Source organism: Haplochromis burtoni, unplaced genomic scaffold, assembly GCF_018398535.1.
Source record: "Haplochromis burtoni strain Fernald_Lab_line unplaced genomic scaffold, NCSU_Asbu1 Contig_293, whole genome shotgun sequence".
Taxonomy (NCBI): domain Eukaryota; kingdom Metazoa; phylum Chordata; class Actinopteri; order Cichliformes; family Cichlidae; genus Haplochromis; species Haplochromis burtoni.
The window spans coordinates 420970-428483 of record NW_024582654.1 but is presented as its reverse complement, the minus strand read 5'-3'; the positions used below and the strand labels follow the sequence as shown (position 1 = coordinate 428483).

The following is a 7514-nucleotide window of genomic DNA, read 5'->3' as shown; positions in this document are numbered from 1 at the left end:
ACCATAAGATACATATGATACATTTTGGGGAATGAGTAAGTTTATAACTTGTTTTTCGTTCTTTGAAAAATACACGCAGCCTCTCAGATGTTTCTAGAGAAGCTAATTAGCATAATGAGCTAACAGCTGTCTGTGAAATGAAATGTCTGTACACAGTGTATCAAGATATAGCTAATTTAATTGTTGTCAAATTTACACAAATTTAGCATTAGGCTATATTAATTAGTAGTTATAAATAGGTGCTGCGACCTCCGTCCACCCAGCAGTTTGATGTCTTCCAAAAGCGCCCACTAAATATAAACTAACACAAATCATAAGGAAGAAAATGGAGAAATACATGATGGGAAACTGCTTATTAACTGCTTTAAGAGATAAATTCAGGGTAAGTTGATAAATAAAGGATTAAGCGCACAGGGATTAGGTTTAGGGTCATGTGTTTACAAGTTAAAGGTTTTTAATGGACTCGCTAAGTCCTTCACAGATACTGTAATATGTGTGTATGTAGTAATGAGGGGGATGGGGTTAAAGATGGGGTTGGGGTCCTACAAACAAAGGCTCTACTGGGAGCACAAAAGAAGTGGGTCACGGCCTGCTGGCCCACCATGGCCCAACTTTGTGGATGGGGGTGCCACCATAGCTCAGTGGATAAACTCTGCTTTGATAAACCTAAGCTTAATGAATTTATCCGTATTAATATTATATTATATTGTTTGCAAATATAGGGAAAAATATTAACATCTGTTCTATGGATAAATAGTTGTACAGTTGCCTAAAGTCTCTTTATATTGTAAGGTAAACACTCTACAATAATAGAGAGAAAATACCAACAATTACACGACCACCTATGAGCAAGCACTTTGGCGACAGTGAGAAGGAAAAACGTACTTTTAATAGGAAGAAACGTCTGGCAGAGCCAGGCTCAGGGAGTGGCATCTGCCATTGGGAAAGAGGTTAGAGAGACAGGACAAAAGACACACTGTGGAAGAAAGCCTAACTAAGGTCGGGCAGAAGGATTTTAAATTATTCTTTGTTAGTATAAGTTTATTAATTTTCCTTTTATTTTTTGATAATCATTTTTAAGGTTTAAGTAAATGCAAACCCCCTGGCTCAAAAACAAGGTTTGAAACCTTTTCCAGTTTTTAATAGAGGGTAAAAATTTCTTCAGAGGATACCAACGTTTTTATATGCAAGAAAAATCATGAAAAATACATCTTTTTTCTTTTTCTTCTACTTCTTTTTTTGACTAATAAGGGATTAATCAACTGCTTAAAGCCTATTATTAGGGCTGATGAGCAAAGGGACACAAATCAGACCAACCCCGGTGGTTCTTTATTATAGACTGTGGCTCCCTCTGTGGAAAAGATGATGATATTACATTCACCTTCCCCAAGTGATGAATAAGAGATGATCATCCTACTTTCACTACTTGCAGCTCTCTTCCTGCAGATCTGAAAAGTATTTTAGGATTGTGATGTGTTATAAATATTTATGCTATAAAACTGTATCTGAGCTCTTTCTGAATCATTGCCAATCCCTTTGTGTACAAAATGTTTTGAAACAAGTGAAGGTTATTATAGAGATTCATGACCAAAATATGTAAATTGTTGACATATTCTGTGAAGCTTCAGTATTTAGAAGCAGTCGGAACGACCAACAAAAGAAGACGAAGAGCTTTCTGCCTGTGCTGGATTGTGAGTGACAATTCTCCATCCCCTTTTCACGTCAGTTGCCTAATTAACTGATTGAGTAATCAATTTTAAAATCCTCTAAAGAGCAAAATTAGCTCCCTTAATAGTGACAGTTTGGAGTGAATATGAGCAGAGTCTTTTAGTACTTTGTGTTCTGTGCTTATGTAACACCAACCCTTAGTCATACAGGCCTGACTTTGCCTTTTTTTTTTCAACTGATGCAAGGTTTGGCTTCCTGTTATGTAACAGAACCAGGCTCTTCAAACCTCTAGATTACTGTATTTCTCCGTGATAGCCCTCACCCTATACCAGCATAGCAGAACATACAGAATGCAGAAATGATGCTATATAAAATATTTTGCCAGTGGGTGGCAGTGTTTTTGCACTGCTCCTTCTGGTCAATGACTTGGAAAGCTTGTAACACCTGCAGAAGAGGTACTGCTCTTTCTGGGAATTTCAGTTTTTCCCTGTTGATAGTTTCTGCCATTCGTATGCTCAATAATATTTCCTAATGTTTACAGGAACAAAATAACCCCTAAATTCAAGAATCCTGTGCTTGCTCGCTTTAAAACAATTTGACACCAATCATCAGTCAATACAATATGGATGGTGGTGCATCCATATCACTTAATGCATGAGCAGTGGTGCACATTACAGTGAAATACAAGTGAAAACAGCCTTGGAAAAGGCCTGTTATTTTCCATCTTCACTTCAGAATTAAGCTGTGGTCTTAGACACATACAATACCTTGTTGCTAGGTAACATCAGTATGATGCCTGTGCTCAGCCCAGTACTCAAGATCACTTTGAAAATGCACCCTTATTTCACACTAATGCCAGTAAATTATGCTAACTAAAATATTCCATGAACAGTTTTGTCAGTAAATTGACTTCATTGTGACTTTAATGTTAATTGTAATCAGACTAACTTGTAATGACAGGTCAAATTTTACCATTCTATTCAATGTAGATCCACACTTGTATATATATTAGCTATGAAGGTTGGGAAAAGTACCAAGTGGAAACTTTACATACCTTTAATAACATGCTGGATTGTGCAGTGGCGTAAGCTAGAAGTAGCTCTATTTATAAATCATCACACATTTTTTCCTTCAGATATTTAAGGATCAACAAAACAAACATTATGTAATACTCTACTCCACAGATTTTGGTTTTCAGGTTTCCATAGCAGGTGTGTGTGCGCTGTTTCTGAGTGTCATCCCAAGGTCTGTATGCTGAACTCTATAATTAAGGGCTCTTCCTGTATGTGTGCTTTTGCAAACACAGGCTGTTTCACAGTAACTGAAACAATGTAAAAGTGTTGTTAATGCACCAGATTCAAGGAGCAAAGAGGCAAAACTGGTCCGTTACCTACAGCAAGGAGGATGTGCAGAGTTGGAGATGAGAAAGTGGAGGTGTGAGCTGATTCAAGGCCAACATATGTATGCAGGCCTTAAGAAAGAAAAAAGATGGCTTTTGTTACACAACTAAGTCAGTGATTTCATAACCTTTTTTTAAGTATGAAAGACACGGAGATCTAATTAGCAGCCATAACAAAGCATAAGTGAGTACTTCCCATGCTCTCTGTCTGCCACTGATTACTGTCACACGCACTAAATGTACAGTACTGTATTTTCACCTTGATAGCATTTTGTCCCTTCTGTTGCGTTGATGTAGTACTGCTTGCCAGGTTAGGTTCTGCCATCTGTTACAGAGTGTGTAATCTGTCACTGTGTGCGTGTAGTTTGCAAGTCAGTGCCACGGTGATGTGTCACTTAGATTGCCAGACACCAGGGACCTTGTTAAGTTGTGACATGACATGTACCATTATTCTGTTAGCCCATGTGCAATAATACTTTCATGTATATTGCACCTGGTTTCAGTACTTTAAGTGTACTTTGTTACAGAGCTATTAGACACCATTATGGTTTACTGCTTCTATTGGGCCTTACTGGGTTTAAGCTAAAAGAGGGAAAATATATGTGAAAATGCAACATGTGGCTGACTCAGCTGTTCACAGCTCCTGCCTTTATGTGGGAAAAGTCTTTCACAGTCCATGCAAATGGGCTGATTAATTACTTTGCTGATTTAAAGTAATTTAAAAAAGATTACTATTGTAGGTTACAAACCATATTTGGCCGACAACCTTGGAGTACTTGAGTCTTTTTCCGTCAACTTGAAAATGAAAACAGATATTTGCTGTAACAGCACTCTTGTCCTGTCAGTTATTAGACTGCAGCTCTGCTCCTCAATTAGAAGCTGTTTAATAATGGTCACTGCATTTAGAAACTAATGAGGTGCCCAGTTTAAGAAGTCTTAAGCAAAATAAATGATGTACAGTACGTGGATCAGGCTGCTGACATTAGTGTGATTAGTTCTGGCTGCTACAGAATAGAGAGGAAGACAGAATTTGGGGAACGGTAAGGGTGAACAGATGACAAATAAGTGAGAGAGAGATAGCTTCCTCTCACACTATGGTATGTGATCTGGTCTGCTGCATTACTCTACAATGCATTTTCTATGTAGTCCTCCACTCCCTCCCTCTCTCCACTCTCTGTAAGCAGTAATCTCTGGTCGCTCTCACTGCCTCGCAGCTTTCTGCCCTGCCACAGCGCATCTCTCTCTCTCTCTCTCTCTCTCTCTCATTCTATCTCTCTCTCTCACTCTCTCTCCTTTCGGCTCTACTTTCTCCCCAGTGAGGATGACAACCCCGAATTTGATGAACCAGCGAAGCTCTCATTCCGGCTGGTGGCTTCTGAGGGAGACCCCACATGAATGGGCTTACTGGACGAGGAGGTGCCGCGTCTAAGGAGCTTCGTAGGAAACCTGTCAGCTGTAGCAGTCGCTGAGTGAGTGTTATACTATGTTACTTAGGGTTTCTGTCAAGAATAAAGAATGAGTGAGGGTGATGACTGGATTGGGGAAAGAATGAAACCAGGATTTTATTGCTTTTCAGGTGTGACAGTGCATTATTTCCCCTTTAAGCATGCTGGAACCATTAGTTGACTGATTGATTGTCTGACACTACAGCTGAGGATTTATAGACTTATGAGATAACTAAGGCAGCGTTGAGCTTACGCAGCAGCTGTATCCCGTCTGTCAGGGCTGAGCACTGTTCTTGGTCACGACACTGAAATGCTGTGCCTTTGTTTGCCCATCTCTCTTCATCGCTGTGCTTACTGTAGCATACACTCATACAGATGGCTATCACTCCCTAGGGTTGTGTTCAAACTCACCATTGTTTGTAAATGGTCAGATTACGATCACATCAGGCTTTTCCAAACATCTATCTATACTAAGAGTGGGGAAGTTTTGAAACAAAGTTGACATGACTATTTATCATGTAAGGATTTTTCAGGTGATCTTAGCTCACTTTAACAATCCACTTGGCTGTAATAGTTATATGTGGAAAAAGGTCTGAAATAACAAAGTCTGATAAAGTCAGAAAAAGTGTAACAAGATGAAGGCTGTGGTTGGCGGAAGGCATCTCTATGGTAACAGCAGGTTATGCCAAGGTTAGAAGAGAGGTGAAGGAAGCTTGGGGCTTCTTTCTGGCGCACATTTAGGTGGATTGCAAATTACGTTACTGACGGGACTTAAGAGGATCAGCAAAACCGAATATTAATGAGGAAATTGTGAAAGAAAACAGAGGAAATTTACATACAATAAACTGTGTAAAAGTATTAAACACAACTCAAACCAGGGAGGGGGGATTTCTAAACTTCATCTATAGTATTCTGACTATATTTAATTTAAAACAGTTCATCAGGAGGGTTGGTTTGTTGGAGTTTCATCTCTAGTTTCCTGTTTGCGGAGGCAGGCCAGTCTGATGGTAGAGGGCAAAGAAAGAATAGAAGACACCGAGAAACTCTCGGCAGTAAAGATCTTCCAATGTTAATGCGAGCAGCGACGAGAGAGAGTTCGCTGCACCACATCCTCAAGTGTCATTTCCCCAAAAGGCTCCTTTAGAAGCCCACACTGATCCTCTTTGTCATTTGGATTTGAAGTATAACGATGAGCTAGATTTGTGAAGTGGTTTTCCAAATGCTCGGCATAAATTGTGACATTCATTCAATTTGATCGCCGAAAATGGCTGTCTCTGGAGCTCCAGAGCATTCAGTAGCTAGTCCGTAGCACTGATGGAGCTAGTTAAAAGTAAAAGTGTTTTTGGTGCCACGTCGTGAATGTAGGACAGGTTTTAGGAAGGCTAACCAGTCAGTTAGTGATTAAAGTCTAACTGTGGTCTGCACATTTTAACATGGCAGCAGATCTGTCTACAACTGGCTGCTTGGTAACTGGAAGCATTGAAGTGCAGCTCTGAATACCCTTTTAACTGTTTCAGGGTGGAATTTTCCTATAAAGCTTATGTAACAACTGATATTTCTGGCCAGTGTTTATTTTGAATGTGCTAGTTCTTCATGCTGTAAGTATAAAAACCTCTAGTGTCACTTGAATTGCCTTAAAACCTCTATCTTATAGAAAATAGTATCTTATATCAATTTCTGATATTCCCATGCACTAGGCCTATGATGGACCTTCAAATTAATATTACTGTAGTCAAGCACTAAATAACATGGATAAGGCTATATTAGTAGTAGCCTTCAAAACTAAAATGCTAGCAGGAAACTGTGGAGCTAGAGAGCCTTGCACTGGGGTATTGTTAATTTGTCGTTGTCATGACAATCAGCATAAAATCTCACAGTATACATGGAAAAGATGCCCTGAAAGATCAACTTAGAGGGAAGTGGTTGAAAGAAAGACATTGAGCTTGTTCTTAGGGAGAATCTGTCCCACTACAAAGTTGCAACAGGTCTGTGATTCACCGCTGCCCATACAGTGGCCGTGGCCCTTGGTCACCTAGACTGAATGTGGAGCAACACCATGACTGGGATGCAACCTCTCTCCACTCTCCTCCTCTTCAACAACTCTGACTCACAGCCCAGCACGCATTATTCAGCCCACGAAAAAGAGCTCTTCGAATGAAGCCAGTGTTCTTCTCGGAGCTCTCATTTGTCTCATTTAAAGTTTTTCTGGAGTTGTTTTGATTGCACTAGCACGCCAAACTATGTTCAGGGTTTGAACACTGTTAAGTTTGAACAACACAAATCTAGAGATGTTCAGTGGATACAGATTGGCTAGCTCAGAGGTCAAACTGTCTTTCCTGTTGTTGCAATGAGGTTTTAAAAGTATAGTTATTAGTAATTGCTTTGTGGGAGCTAATTATTGCTGAGGAGGAGCCCAGCTGCACAGTCTGTTAGCTCAGCTGATTATGGGCAGTCAGCTAGCACTCGAATTTTAGAGGAAGACAGCCAGATCTGAATCCCATCTGGTGCCTCATGCTCGGATGGCACCCCTAACCACCAACTTTACAACTGGCTGGCTGCAGATGAAGTTCTCCACATTGTTAAGAAGTGTCAGCACATATAGATTCATTAGTGGCTTTGAGCCTCTTAGACCCACAAGCAGACATGAACCAAAGGCACATAAATCTTCTGTGCCCCTCTGAGTCAAAACAATTTCACAGGAGTGAAAATCTTTTGGGGATCACACTTGCAAAATTGTTTTTCTAACCGCACCGTCACCATTGAATACAAATGGGACTTTTTGACATCTCATATAAAGTATACAGAGGGAACATGCGCCTCTGACGTGATGTGCTTACAGGCTGAAAAATCATCAGGTGCATGAGGAAGCTAACCTCATGCATCATCACCCATTACAAGCCACCTGCTCCTGCATCATGTTGTGCCAGTGAAACTTGAACTCTAGGCTGATGCAGCTTGGGCACATGCTGCGTGGCCTGTTGTGATACCGGACAGAACACTCA

The 7514-nt window shown here is 40.3% G+C and overlaps 1 protein-coding gene across 5 annotated transcripts in view; it reads left to right on the top strand.

Annotated features, from left to right (window-relative positions):
- Positions 1-4195: 4195 nt before the first annotated feature.
- LOC102311736 (citron Rho-interacting kinase) overlaps positions 4196-7514 on the top strand; it is a 49827-nt gene continuing 46508 nt past the window's right edge. For 3 of the 5 annotated variants that reach the window (XM_014339483.2, XM_014339481.2, XM_014339482.2), the window contains exon 1: positions 4196-4536. The gene's annotated coding sequence lies outside the window, so the exon portion shown is untranslated. The remainder of the gene's footprint in view (positions 4537-7514) is intronic. The other 2 variants (XM_014339485.2, XM_014339484.2) reach the window with 1 other exon arrangement.